We start from the raw sequence: 13,936 nt of genomic DNA, 5'->3' as shown, positions 1-13,936 counted from the left end.
AGATGGGGCTGGGTGACCCACAGCCAGCAGTGTCCAGGTGTCCAGAGCAGCAGGGAAACACCTGCACGAGGAACAAACCTCTGCAGGTGAGGGCACCTCTGGGTCTGTCAGAGGGGCTGGAGCTGGGAAAGCAGCTGCTCTGGGGACTCTGTTCCCAAACAGGGGACAGAGTATCCCGTGGGAATCAAGGTGGGATCCTTTTCCACAGGCAGAATTCCCCTGTGGAACTTGCTGCCCTGAGATACCAGAATCACAGAGCTAAGGAAGTTTCAAAGGGGAAATTGAAAAGCCTGAAAGGGTTGAGGATGAGGAGGATGTCCTTGCCTACAAGAGGGCCTCTGGAAAAAGTAATGTCCAGGATGCCACCAGCACAGAGCACCTCCAGGGATGCCTCCATCTCAGCAGCAAGGGCCTTCCCAAGGACCAGCAGGACCTGTGCCATGCTCTGCATGTGAGCCCAGTCCCACAGCCTGCACAGGAGGAAGCTCCTGCCAAAGAATGAACGCACAGCCCCATCAGGGAGCAGTGTTTTCCCAACCCAGCAGATGCAGCGAAACCCCTCATTGAAAGAGCTGTTTGCTAAGGAAAAAACAACTGGCACGCTAATTAAAAGTGACTGATTAAAGGACTGAAAGGGAATTACTCATCGTAATCGTTCAAGGCAGCACCTGCAGAGCTCTCCTTGCTCTCAGAGCACGAGCATCCTCCGCACTGCTCTGCTGAGGGGCCACGGCAGCTCCGCGGTGACGGCGGCGAGGGGCAGCCCCGGCGGGCGCGGCGTGTCCCCTCCTCCGGCACGACCCCGCGGCCACCAGCACTACCCTGTGGCCACCAGCCCAACGCCGTGGCCACCAGCCCCGCGCATGCCGAGGGCTGCCACGAGTCGATGCGCGGCAGGCGGAGACGTGGCTGTGACAGCGGCCAGAGCAGAGCAGAGCAGCCCCGACAGCTGAGCTCAGCTGAGCCGGCAGCGCTGCCCTTCCCCGTGTGCCTCAGACGCTTCTCCCCGGGCTCCGTCCCTTGTGGCCACGCCAGCGCAGGGCTCGGGCCGTCAGCGCAGAGCAGGGACCTGCCCCAGGGGCGCCCGGGTGGCACCGTGGCACCCCTGGGTGATGCGGGCTCTGTTACACCAGGAGCCTTTCTGTCAAGGTTAAGGGCTTCTCAGCAGAACTACACCACCGGGTGCTGGCGGGTGTCAGGCTTTCTGACGGCCGTGGTGGTGTGGCTGACCTGGTTTAGGGATTTTTTGCTGAATTTGGTGTGGCCATGTCAGGCTGTGCCCAGCCTCAGTGAGAGATCTGCCCTTTGGCCCTTGTCAGCAGACAGGCAGTGTCGGGGACAGGGAGTGAGGACAGATCCTTCAGGTGTTCCTGCCAGAGGAGAGCAGCTGGGTTCCCAGCACGGTCAGGACATGGGCACTTTGCAGCCTGTCCCCCTCCCGACCCCAGGCAGGATCCGGGGTTCCCTGGTGAGGACAGATTGTGCCAGGCTGCAGGCTGGGGACAGGCTGGGGACAGGCTGGGACACAGGAGGTGGCTCTGAGCCAGCACCTCTGGCCTTCTCCTCACTCTGCAGCCACATTCCAGCTCAGGCTGGCTGTCCCAGCCCTGTGTGCCCTGGCTTTGCTGGAGTAGGAGCCAGCAGAGCCAGTGACCATCGGTGGCTGGGTGTGAGCGCAGCTGTAGGACTGGAAATCAGCCTTTCTCTGGCTTTGGGTCAATGCGCCTCCATTCTTTTCCACAGTCACTCAGGCTGGATATTAGGGGAAATTTCTTCACAGCAAGGGGAGTGAGGCACTGGCACAGCTGCTCAGGGCAGTGGTGGAGTTACCATCCCTGGAAGTGTTCAAAAAACATGTGGATGTGGCACCTGGGGAAGTGGCCTAGTGGTGGACCTGGCAGTGCTGGGTGAAGGGTTGGACTTGATGATCTCAGAGGGCTGTTCCAGTTTTAATGGCTCCCTGGTTCTATGAGCATCCTCCCAGACACCGAGCTGCCATAAACAGACTCTTTTCTGGTAAGACACCGTGGGTGCCACAGAGCCCTGCTCCTGCTGCCTTCCCTGACTGAGGCAGGGTCTCGCTTTAGCCATCATTCTGTACAGATGTGTCCAGCTGTTGAGCCACCGTGTCGTGCACCTCCATCCTGGGCTCACGCTGGGATGCAGTGCTCGGCACAGCTCTCTCCCATAGCAAGGGAACGCGTTTTCCCTGCGGATCACAGATCACAGCAGAGCAGCTGCCAGGCTGGGGAGGGCCCTGTGCATTCTGCACCTTCTGCTGCCTCTGCTGGGACAGATCTGAGAGCTTTACAGGTGGGTATGACTCAAACTGCTGACCTTGCCTGCCGTGACATCTGATGTCCCTTTGCGCCCTCATTCCTCCCTGAAGTTGTTGATTTTAACATTTGCTGGTTGTAACACTCCAATTATGTGACGCTCCCAGCCAGATTTCGGGAGCACAACTCGGTCAAATCCATGTCCATATGTGAGCAGAGTGTGTCATCCAGGCTCCCTGGCAGCGGAGTGAAGGCACTTTGAGAATTTCTTCTCTCCAAGTGCCTTGTCTGGACCAGTTTTGTTCTCTACATCACAATGTCATGCAGATGAAAGCTCCCAGTCCCTCCTGCTTGCCCTTCTCCCTCACTGTTTCAGGTCCTGTCGGGTCTGTCCCACACCCCCATGGCCTCAGAGGAAAGGCTTCCACCACAGGAAGCTTCTCACAGGTCCCCGCAGCCCCTGCCAGCTGTGCCCCAGCTGTGCCCTGCCCTGTCACTGGTTGCTCCTGTCCACGGGGTGTGGTGTCAGTGCACAGTCCCTCCTCACCATCCAGGCTGCCCAGCTTTACACACACCTCACGATGGGCCCTGAGGAGGGGACGTGCCACCCCGCTGGAGTCCCCCAGTAGGAGCATCTCTCCTCCCTGCCGGGGCACAGTTCCCCCGCTGCCTGCAGGGAGAGGCTCCGTTCAGTTCTGCTCCCCCCAGCTCCTTCCCCCATCCCTGCACCAGAATCTCGGGGCTGTTTGCTGCTGTTCCCATGCCGAGAACGGGTAACCCCTCCCACAGTGCCCTCCCCTGCCCTCCGGAGCTGCTGGCCTGGCCACGCTCCCATCTCAGGTCACAGAATCCTCAAGACCACCAAGTCCAACCATCAACCTAGTCCCACCATAGACACCCCTAAATCGTGTCCCCAAGTGCCACACCCAGGTGGCTCTTCAACACTTCCCCACCACATCCCTGGCAACTTGTTCCTGTGCCTGACCACTCTTCCAGTGAAACAACTTTGTCTAACATGTGATCTGAACCAGTCGAGTCGAGCAGAGGTTATCTCTGTCTTTATGTAGTAAATCAGTGGCAGCAAATTTAATATAAGATCTTAGCAGAAGGGAGGGTGATGTTTCTTTCAAATGAAACAGATTTCAGGCACTCAGAGTCACTCTCTGCAAAGTCTTTCTGCTTCAGGAGATGCCTCCAAGGTCTGGCAGGTCTCCCTGTGTATAAAGGAGTGCCACTGTTAGGGCCCTCTCAGCTGACAGTGATGTGGGGTTTGTCCTCTGGGAGTCATGAGGGTGGATCTTTTGCCTCAGCTTCTTGCTGACTTCACCTTCCATCTCAGGCAGGATCTGTGAGTGTTGTCCTTGTGTTCAGGACACGCTCCCGTCAGGGGAGCAGGGAGAGGAGCAGCCCATTCCATGTGCCATAACCTCGTTTCCTGCTCCCATGCCCCAACAGGACCCTGCTGACAAAGCATCTGCGTGGGAGCCTTCTGGCCTTGGGGAGGGAGCACCTTCCTCACAGCTCAGCAGGACTTCCCACTCTTCCCACCTTTGCTCAATTGTTCCCTCTGCTGTTTTCACACACGTAGTTTTCCTTTCATGCCTCCTCAGAAGAATCTTAATCCTGGCTACAAATGTCTCCCCTCGTGCTCAGCCATATCTCAGCTGTGCTCTCCCCTCTATCCACAGCAGCCTCTTGTCCTTCCCTGGAGGTGCTGCTGCCAGCTCAGCCCCCAGACATCCTCTGTGTAACGGGTGATTCTGGGACTCCCAAATGAGCTGAATGTGTTTGTTTTACCCAGAGAAACAGTGCAGAGATTAGAGGTACCAGAGCCCACATTTATTTATTTCCCTTAGTTCTCTTGCTGGATTTTAACACTGTGATGTTATGGCCTGTTTCAGAAGGGCTGGCAGTGTCTGTACCTGATCTTAGAGTCTGTACATCCAGGTGCTAGAAGGAGTTCAGGCACGAGAGCAGGAGGGGTGACAGCAGGAGGGGTGACAGCAGAAGAAGGAGCCCTGTGTTCAGTAGCCCTTGCCATGGCTGGGCACCTGCCTGTGGGGCTGTGCTCTGCTCCTCGCCCTCTCCTCTCTGCCCCTGTGCCAGACCTGCTCATCCCCCATCCCTGCAGCATCCCTGCCGTGCTCGTGGGATCTCACAGGGACTCACAGCCTTCTCCCAGAGCTCTGGATCCAGCACCGGGCTGGCTGCCAGGTCACTGTGCTTGTTCCCTGCAATGAGGGCTTCATCTCCTCTCAGGTTTACCAAAAGCAGCTGTGGGTGGTTTGCTGAGGCTCTTCCAAGTCTGGAGGAGAAACAGGAAGGAGCAGGAGGTGAGGGCCCAGCCTGGGAGGGACCTCTCTTCTCACAGAGACCAGCCCAAACTGCTGCTGCTGGAGCCTGGAACATTTCACAGGATTTTCCCCAGAATTAGATCCCAGCACCACCTGCACCCACCCAGCTCTGCTGGCCTTGCTCTGCTCCGGCTCTGACCACACCAGTGTGGCCTTGGAGTGGCAGGAGGGGAAGGACCTCCCTGCCCTCCTCATCTGCTCACTCGGCTGAAACCTCATCACCTTCCTCAGGAGGCCCCAGCAGACACTGGATAATTCATATTTCATCCCTGACCTGCAGCCACCTCTGAGGTGGGATCAGGAGCACCAGATCCATCCCTTCAAGGCCTTCTCCAGCCCCACAGAACCACCCAGGCTGCAGCAGGGCAGGCTGTGGCCTCCTCCCTAGGCCAAGAGGACAATAATCACCAGCTGATTCTCCAGTGAGGTTTGGCTGCAGAGCATCTGAGACCCCGTTCACCAAAATTGTCTTGAAGGGACATCAGTTCATCAGCAAGACACTCCTGAGCAGGGAGCAGGAGGTCCTGGATGGACCCTTGGCTGCTTCCTCTGGCATCCTGTGCCCTCATTGCCTGGAAAATCAGGGCCCCAGCTTGGCCCCTGCTCCCCACCTTTCCCTTGGTCTGCAGTCCCCTTCCCTGAGCTTACAGCCCCTGTCCTGTCCTTCCCTGCAGCAGCTCCATCCCACCCCCTCCCAGCACAGCCGTGAGCATCCTGCTCCTGAGAGTGTCAGGGAGAGGGGGACGATGGAGGCAGGGAGAGAGGGATGATGGAGGCAGGGAGAGGAGGACGATGGAGGTGTCTGGCTGGTGGGTAACATCAGGTGCCTGTGCTGGTGACACAATTGTTCATTTGCATTTCCTTGGGCGTTGATGCTGATACTAATTAAAAGCAATTACGGTGCCATTTTCGCAGTGTGAGAGCAGCATGCAAAGAGAAAAACAGTGTTCCACACCAAAACGCTTCTCCCTCCAGAGCTTCAATGGCCTTGCTTAGTTGGAGGAACCTGCTGGGTGACGGGAGGCACCTGGGCACTGCTCCTCTCACCCATCGGATGTGCCAAGGGGTGCCAGGATTGGGCTGTGCCTGGGGGCCTGGGGCACCCTTGGAGTGCTGGTGACAGGCACAGGCACAGTGGGTGACGGCAGCACTGGACAGGCACTTCCATCCCAGTAGCTACAGGGTGCTGGGTGCTTGTGGTGGTACCTGCGCACCCAGGAGGGTGCTGGGGGCATTCCTAGAAGATGCTGGTGGCTTCCATGGTGGCCATCAGTGGCTCCAGGGTGCTGCCCTCCATGCCAGCACTGGTGGCAGTAGAGCAGGGCAGCGACAGCGGGTGACAGAGACAAGTGGGTGCTGGCACTGGAGGCAGCACTGGCCGTGGATCCTGGCTGTGCTGGTGGCTCTGCTGTCTGGATCGTGGACCCAAACCAGCCCACAGGAGCTGGAATTCCCTGTCCCATGGAGAGGGCTGCGAGAGGGCAGGGTGGTGGCAGTGCAGTGCCAGTGCAGTGCAGTCAGTGGCACCTGGCCCCGCCACAGCTCATCCTGGCACAGTCACACAGAGCAGTGCCTGCCACCGCAGGGATACCCCTGAGCCCAGCAGTGTCTGGGTTTGGGGTGGGGAGGTGTCCCTTGGGCCACAGCAGAGGCCTCCCAGGCTGGGTGAAGCCACATGTGCGTCACCTCTGTCTCAGCCTTGGGCTCCGGCTCCACAGCCCAGCTCCCAGCAGCTCCCAGCTCCCTCACCACAGGGCTGTTCTGGTGTGGGGACAGGGGAACTCTGGGGACAGGTGTGACTGCCTTGCCTGGCTGTCCCAGGACACGTGCCTTTGCTTTAACAATCCCCTCTGCAGCACTGGGGACGGGGCTGGTGGGACGGTGAGGAGGGTTTGTACCCAATTTAGGAGGCCAGTCTGCTGAGCTGCCCAGGCTTTCCATTCTCCTGTTGTTGGGATATCCCTCGTGAGGGCCTTGCAGGGAACACTGACCTCTTACTCTCTGCCTGCACTGTGCCTCTCCACCTGTCCAGTCTTTGCTTCCTTGGGACAGGTTCTCGGAGGGCTGCGGGATGTGTCTGAGAGAACACAGTGCCTGTGCCATAACCAGGCACCCGGGATGTGTGTGACCCCCCAGGCGGGAGCTACCTGGGGATAAAGCCCCTCTTGCTGGGTGGTGGCAGGTGGCAGAGCGGGGTCTCAGGGGCACTGCAGTGCCCATCTCTCCATTCTGGGGACAAAGAGCTGCTGCCTCATCTCTGGGCACCAGTTTGATCATCTTCTGCATCACCAGGGTGGGAATCAAGCCCAGCACCTAGATCTGGCTTTCCTAGAAAATTGCCGAGGTTTGTATCCTTGTCCCAGACTTCCATCCGAGCCAAGAAACTGGGGTTCACCTATTTTCACCCCTCTTTGAGCTCTCACAGACCTTCTCAAGCCCAGATGGCCTCCTCCATTCAACTAGGAATGAAAAAGCTGTCCTAGGAAGGCTGTTTCCTTGTCTGGTTCCCGTGCCATTCCCACCCCTTGTTTCCTTGCAGCAGGAGTTGCCCAGCTTGCCCCAGCAGCTCCCAGTGCAGGGCAGACAGGCTGTGTGTGCACACAAACCAGCCTGGCATGTTCATCGATGCAAACCCCGAGCAGTATTTAACGCCACTGATTAGATAACCCAGGCTGTGCTCGCTGTGTGGTCAGTAGGGTTTTGAGGACGCTAAGAAACACTGGAGTTTTTCCCCGTATTTATTTACCCGGCTTTCCAAGAGGGAGCATTTTTCCAGTGGTTGGGTGGCAGGGAAGGAGCTTCAGCTGCACCCAGTGCCCAGATGGGAGGGGTTTGGGGGGAGCTGCCGTGAGCAGCGCTGGCAGGGCAGAGTCCGAGCGGGCTCTGGCAGATGCGTGGCTGGGACACAGCAAGGGCAACACCAGAGGCTGCCAGGTTGTCCCCAGGATTGTCCTTCCTGCCTCCGTGGGCTCAGCCCAAAGGGGACAGCCCACAGGGTGAGGCACAGAGGGTGACAGGGTCCCCCCTGCCCAGGTCAGCGGCTCCTGACTGCAGGGGGCTATTCCATGATAAAGAAACAAGGAAAGACTAAGAGCCCTTTGCCGCAAAGGGGCTCTGCCCAGCCCTGAGCCCCCAGCAAGGAGCATTTGGGATGTTCTCCTCCCCGCCTGGCTGATCTCCAGCTCATCCTCTCAGTCCACGTGCCACCCAGAGGGACACAGGACCCACTCCCACATCTCTCCCTGTCCCGTGGCACTGCCTCTGCCTCGCTGTCTGCCGTCTGCCTCTTGCTGGGCACAGCCTGGGTGTCGGGCAGAGCTGGCGAGGCTTTGCAGCATCGGGGTTGTGGGTCGGGAGGATCCCTCTCTGACCCCTGTGACCTGAGGACATGTCCCCTTCTGTCTCTGCCCCGCAGGTCTTCATGAGGGACAGCCCTGGAGCCCAGAGGGACACACGGTGCACAGGATGCTGAGTCTGGCCTAGACCCCGAGCCCAGCAAGCTGTGAGAGGTACGGGGTGGCCCAGGGGGGCTCTGGGACTCCCGAGGGGGCTGGGGGGACAGACCCGGCCGGGGGGGCTCCTGCAGGAGCGGGCTGGGAAAGGGACGCTGCGAGGGTGATGCAATGACAACCCTCCCTCCATCTCCCGGCGAATCCTGCAACACACCCCTCGCAAAATAAAGTTATGAAATCTCCTGCCCATTGCTATAGTAACGTCACGCCTCCGCCTGACCCACTTTGAGACAAAGGAAGTGTTCCCGAGCTCCGAGCACTCAGGAGCTGCGCACGGGCCCAGCCTGGGCTCCGAAGGGATGGCAGAGGGAGCTGCTGGCTTTGCCCACCTGCTCCTCTTTGCCCCGGGACCCTCAGGCAACAGGAGCTGCTTTGTCTGAGGCACTGAGCAAACCCAGTGCCAAAGAGCATCTCCATCCCGTATCCCGAGTGCAGGCAGGGCCCTGCCTGGCTCCCTGCAGACATTTAGGACACGGGAACATCTGCCCTGGAGCAAAGCAGCGTCCTTGCTCAGCTGCAGAGAGCTGGTGGTGCAGCAGTGACAGCCACGGCCGTTCAGAGCATCCTGGGACTGTTCTGCCACAAACAGGGCAAGGAGACAGGGAATCATGGAGAGTGCTCAGTTGGAAGGGACCCACAAGGATCATGGATCCAACTCTGGCCCTGCACAGACACCCTGACAGTCCCAGCCTGGGCCTGGGTGTGGTGTCCAAACGCTCCTGGAGCTCTGGCAGCCTCAGGGCCGTGCCCATTCCCTGGAGAGCCTGGGCAGTGCCCAGCAGCCTCTGGATGAGGAGGCTTTTCCTGATGTCCAGCCTGACCCTCCCCTGACACAGCTCCAGCCGTTCCCTGGCTCCTGTCACTGCTCACACAGAGCAGAGCTCAGCGCCTTCCGCTCGTGAAGACTCCAGTGAAGTTTGACCTCAGTCTCCTCCTCTCCAGGCTGAACTTCCTCCTCCTCCTCAGCGTGGTCTTTGTGCCCTGGGAGGGGCACTGAGGCCGTGGTGCTGGGGCTGCTGATGGCTCTGGCAGCACAGAGAGGCAGGAGGGCTCTCTGTGATGGGCTTTGGGCAGGGTGGCAGCACAGGAGGCCAGGCAGAGTCTCTGCCGCTGCCTGGGTCACAAGGGTTCAGTGCAGGGGGGAACACCTCCCTCCCTGCGAGTCAGGGCAGAGGCAGGCCAAGGGCAGCCGTGTTCCGGGCTTTGCATCCAGGGCTTTGCACCCCACGCTCGCTCCATGGGGGCTGTGCAGACACTGCCTCACCCCCGCCAGACCCCTTGAACAGCACTGGCCAGAGCAGGTCAGCTTTGGGCCAGAATGTTCTCATCAGCTGCTTTTCCAGCCAAGCTGGAACATGGCCCATGTGGTCACCAGCCTGTGCCCCGAGTGCTCTGCAGGGCAGCAGGGGCTGCAGGTGGGTTTCAAAGACAGCAGTCCAGCTCCCTGCCCTGCTCCTTCCACTCCAGCCACCTCATCAGCTGTCTTGCTCTCTCCCTGAAGATTCCCTTTCTTACCTGTTTCATTTGCCTCATTTGACCTACTTAATGCTTTGCATTTCCTGCTTCACAGCAAATCCCATCTCACGGAGAACTTTGAGAAACTTCTATTTAGGGACAGACAAATAGGTTGCAGAATTTCTGGGGTTTTGCTCCCTGGAGAGTTGATTATATTACCCGTGACATCTACGTGGAAATAAGTTCTCCGTCTCTCTCAGGAGTTCATCTGCTCCTCCAGCTTAGACAACACCTGAAGTCAAAAATCTCTGTCATATCACAGCCCTTGACTTTCACAGAGTTTGGTTTTGCTGGTCGATTAAAAAAAAAAAAAAAGTAGTATTCAGAGCTCTTAAGGTAAGATAAATTATTCCTTGTCATTTTGGGATGGTGCCAGTCAGATCCTGTCCCTCTCATCACCCCAGTGTGCACCAGTGGGCAGAGACACCCCTTGGCCTGAAGAACAAGCAGGAGACCCCTGGTGTTGACTCCTGTGGGGCCTCAGGAGCTGTGTGCAGATCCCACACTCGAAGGGCACCAGCCATTTATTGCCACGTGAGGAGGGATGTGGGGAAATCCTTCCCCAGGGACACGGCCGAGGGATCGGACTCTGCCCAGCTCAGCTACCAGCGGGGCTGTGCTTCACCTGGTGATGGCCGCCTGGCAGGGCGGTGAGGATGGGCTGGGTGAGCCCTGGGACACCCCTAGGCAATGGGCAGGCTCTAGAGGATTCCCCATCTCCTAAGGACGGATCCCAAATAGGTGGCACACCTGGCATGCTGGAAGCCGCTGTCCCCTGCACTGCTGTGCGGCGAGTGCCGGGTTCCCCTGGTGACACTGTCACGGTGGGTGGCATTAACTCCTGCTCAGGAGCCCCTGCCTCCATCCCAGGATGGGCACCTTGCTCCTGCTCATCCCTGGGGATGGGCTCTGCCCCGGGATGGAGCTGCCGGGCCAGCAGCGGGAGCAGCGTGGCGGGAGGAGGTTCTGTTGTGTAATGAACTGTTCCGAGCAGGAGCCAGCTATTTTTATCGGCCATGATCAGATTGTGAACTCTGAATCATCATTAATGCAGGGCTCTGGCAGCCGGCGGCCCCCTCGCCAGCGCCACATCCAGAGCTCCTGCTAATTCAGGGAACGTTTGACTCCGAGCGTGTGGGCAGGCCCACGTCACCTACACCACAGCACACAAATCCTTTCAGCTCCTTGCAGCAGGGAGAGGGGAGGCATTTTCCCCCTGCAGGTTGCCAATCATCTCTCCCGATTCCAGCCCGTTATTATCGTGCTGCTGGTTCCAGATATAAAAGCCGCCTCTGTGTTTGCAGCCAGCCTGGGTGGCTGGGCCAGGGTTTGCGTGGGAGCCTGGGGGACGTGGAGCCCTGGAAGAGTTGATGGGCAGAGGGCAGGACCAGCTGACCCCAAAGGGTGCCCTCAGCCCCATCAGTCCAGGGGTGGCTTCCTCCTGGAGGTTGTGTGCTCTGAGCAGTCCCATTTCACAGGCTGCTGCTTCTCCTGGTGTGCTGCCAGCCTCTCCCGAGCATCACCCAAGTGGCTCCTGGCCAGCCCTGCCTCAGCAGGACATGGAATCGGGGATCCAGAGAATTCTGGAATGGTTTGGGCTGGAAGGGACCTTAAAGCTCATCCAGTCCCACCCCCTGCCATGGGCAGGGACACCTCCCACTGTCCCAGGCTGCTCCAAGCCCTCTCCAGCCTGGCCTTGGACACTTCCAGGGATCCAGGGGCAGCCACAGCTTCTCTGGGCACCCTGTGCCAGGGCCTCAGCACCACTTGGAGAGCTCTTCAAGTGCCCTTTTCTGGGTCAAGGCATTGCTCAGCCGCAGCAGCAGAGCCGGGTGGCCAGGGAGGGGACAGGGAGCCCTTGCATGACACGTGTGTGCCAAGGGCAGGGGAAAAGGTAGGGAGGGAGGAGCACAGAGCTGCCCGTGGCGGGTGGAATGAGCCACCAGCCCAGCGCTCCCCAGTCCTGCAGGAGCCCTGTAACACCCAGGGCACCCCAGTGACAGGTGCACCCCCACAGCCCACACAGCTGGGCATGTCACACACAGCACTGTGTCACACACACCCCCACAGCCACACAGAGCTGTGTTTGCCCCCATGGGCTTGGTGAGGTTGAAAAAGGCTCCATGGAGTCCAGCCATTGACCCAGCACTGCCACATTCACCCCTAAACCATGTCCCCAGGTGCCACATCCACATGCCTGTGGAACACTTCTGGCTACGGTCCCAGTGTGCACGTACAAGGAGCAGAAATCTGGATGAGTGTGGGGTGCTCTCAGAGCTCCCTGGGATCTGCCAGGCTTGGTGAGAAGGACTGAGCCCTGCCCAGGGCGTCTGCCATGGATTGGGCTAGCAAATGCCAGCCAGCTGCAAAGAGGGCTCCTGGAACAGATGGAAGCAGACAGCAGTGGAGTGTGGCTGTGGGACTCCTCCTGCTGTTCCCTCCTTGCTGAGAGGGGGCAGGGAGTCTGCCCTGTTATCTGTGCCCTCGGGATAAGCTGATCTAAGGTGGACTTGCAACATTTAGGACAATAGAAATAGGGCAACATCTCCTGAAACCCACATCCACCCCAGAAGTTAAAGAGGAGGGGGCAGGGTGGGCAGTGGCATCAGTTTGCCCAATTCCCCTGTGGTGCAGAGCCCCAGCACAGAAGCTGATCACAGCCAGTGGTCCCTGCCATGGCTGGAGACCCATCCCTGGAGGTGTCCAAGGCCAGGTTGGTTGGGGCTCGGAGCAACTTTCCAGGTGTAGTGGGAAGGGTCCCTGCCCACGGCAGGAGGTGGAACTGGATGGGCTTTAAGGTCCCTCCAACCCAAACCACACAGGAATTCTGTTCTGTGATCCCAGCCCCTGCCCGGTGTCTGGAGCTGCCAGAGGGGCTGCTGGAGGTGGGCTGGGTGCAGCCCATCCAAACCTGCAGGCTGTGAGCCAGGCCCAAGAGGAAGCTGCCTCTGGCTGGGGTCTGGGACACAAAAGTGCCATAAATCAGGTCAGGTCAGGTCAGGTCAGGCCAGTTCATCCCCTTTGCTTCCAAGATGTCTGAGCATCAGCAAAGCCACTGGGAAGAGGAAGGGCAGTCTGAGAAAACTGACTGAGGGGAAGACAGGTAATGGGGTTAAACCAGTCCCTTTCCATGGGCTCTGGGTCCTGTCCTGGCCCTGGCAGCCCCTGCTGTGACCCTCTGCTCCACAGGTCTTCTCCTGCCATGACCCTGGTGCCCCCCTGTGGGGCGGGGCTGACCACCCCTGCTGGGGTGCCTGGCTTGGGGCTGGGTGACACAGCGGGGACACTGGGCAGCTGTCCTAGGAGACAGCCCTTGCCCAGTCTGATCACGGATTTGAGAGATTTAGTTTCAAGCTTTTTTCATCCTTCCAAATCTAAGAGATGGTGCGGAAGATCTTGTTGGACTTTTCCCTTCCCTGACCCCATGTCTCAAGAAAGTGCCAAGGATTGCAGAGAGTAATTGAAATGTAAGAAAACAGTTTAATCCCTCATAGAGGCAAACCAGCTGACAGAGGAGGCAGCAAACACAGCGTGGTGGGCACCAGCACATGCCCAGCAGCAGGGATGCACCTCACCCCTCCCTGGCCAGCAAGGGAAGGGATCCTGGAGCAGGCAGGACAGGCAGGAGGATCAGGACCTGTGGCAGCCCCACAGGAGAAGGGAGCAGTGAACTCTGCCATACAGTGTCCCCCCTTGGCAGGGGGAAACCAGTCTGGGAGAGAGGGAGCTCCCTGCCCTCCCCTGCTCCCACCTTCCCATCATTTCTGCCCCTGCCCCACCAAAACTTTCTCTTTCTCTCCTCTCCCACTCATCCCCCAGCCCCTCAGTGTTTCCTCCCTGCCCTTCTGCCTCTCCAGCACCCGGAGCCAGCCCGACCCTGGCCCTTCTCCTCCTCCTGTGCACACTAGACCTTCACTGCATGGCATTGATTTACCTTTCTTTAATTTCATCTCATTTCCCTCTTTCTATTGATTTCTAAGGCAGTTTGAGTGTACCTGGAGCCCCGTGAGCACAAGGCAGTGGTGCTTTGTCGTGAGGCAGTCACGGGCTGCCTTAGGAGGAGATTTCTGCTTCAAATACCCACTGCTCTCAGAAGGCAAGGATGGATTTAGGATCAACATCCAGAGACATCCCTTTGTGATCCAATCAGGGTGTGGTGTCTCCTTAGGGAGCCTGACTCCTGTGATGGGAGAAGCACAGGGGCTGTCGGAGCCAGGATGGCCTTGGGCCAAGGGAAGGATTTTACTGGGATTCCAGGGCTGGGAGAAGGAAAGAAGGA

General features: G+C 58.7%; 1 protein-coding gene across 4 annotated transcripts in view; it reads left to right on the top strand.

The window, feature by feature from the left end:
- DLGAP4 (DLG associated protein 4) overlaps positions 1 to 13,936 on the top strand; it is a 146,309-nt gene that overhangs the window by 67,264 nt on the left and 65,109 nt on the right. For all 4 annotated transcript variants that reach the window (XM_048322315.1, XM_048322313.1, XM_048322312.1 and 1 more), the window contains exon 3: positions 8,046 to 8,139. The gene's annotated coding sequence lies outside the window, so the exon portion shown is untranslated. The remainder of the gene's footprint in view (positions 1 to 8,045; positions 8,140 to 13,936) is intronic.

The sequence above is a fragment of the Corvus hawaiiensis genome, chromosome 17, assembly GCF_020740725.1.
Source record: "Corvus hawaiiensis isolate bCorHaw1 chromosome 17, bCorHaw1.pri.cur, whole genome shotgun sequence".
NCBI lineage: Eukaryota > Metazoa > Chordata > Aves > Passeriformes > Corvidae > Corvus > Corvus hawaiiensis.
The sequence above is the reverse complement of the archived record's forward strand: the minus strand, read 5'-3'. Positions and strand labels throughout refer to the sequence as shown.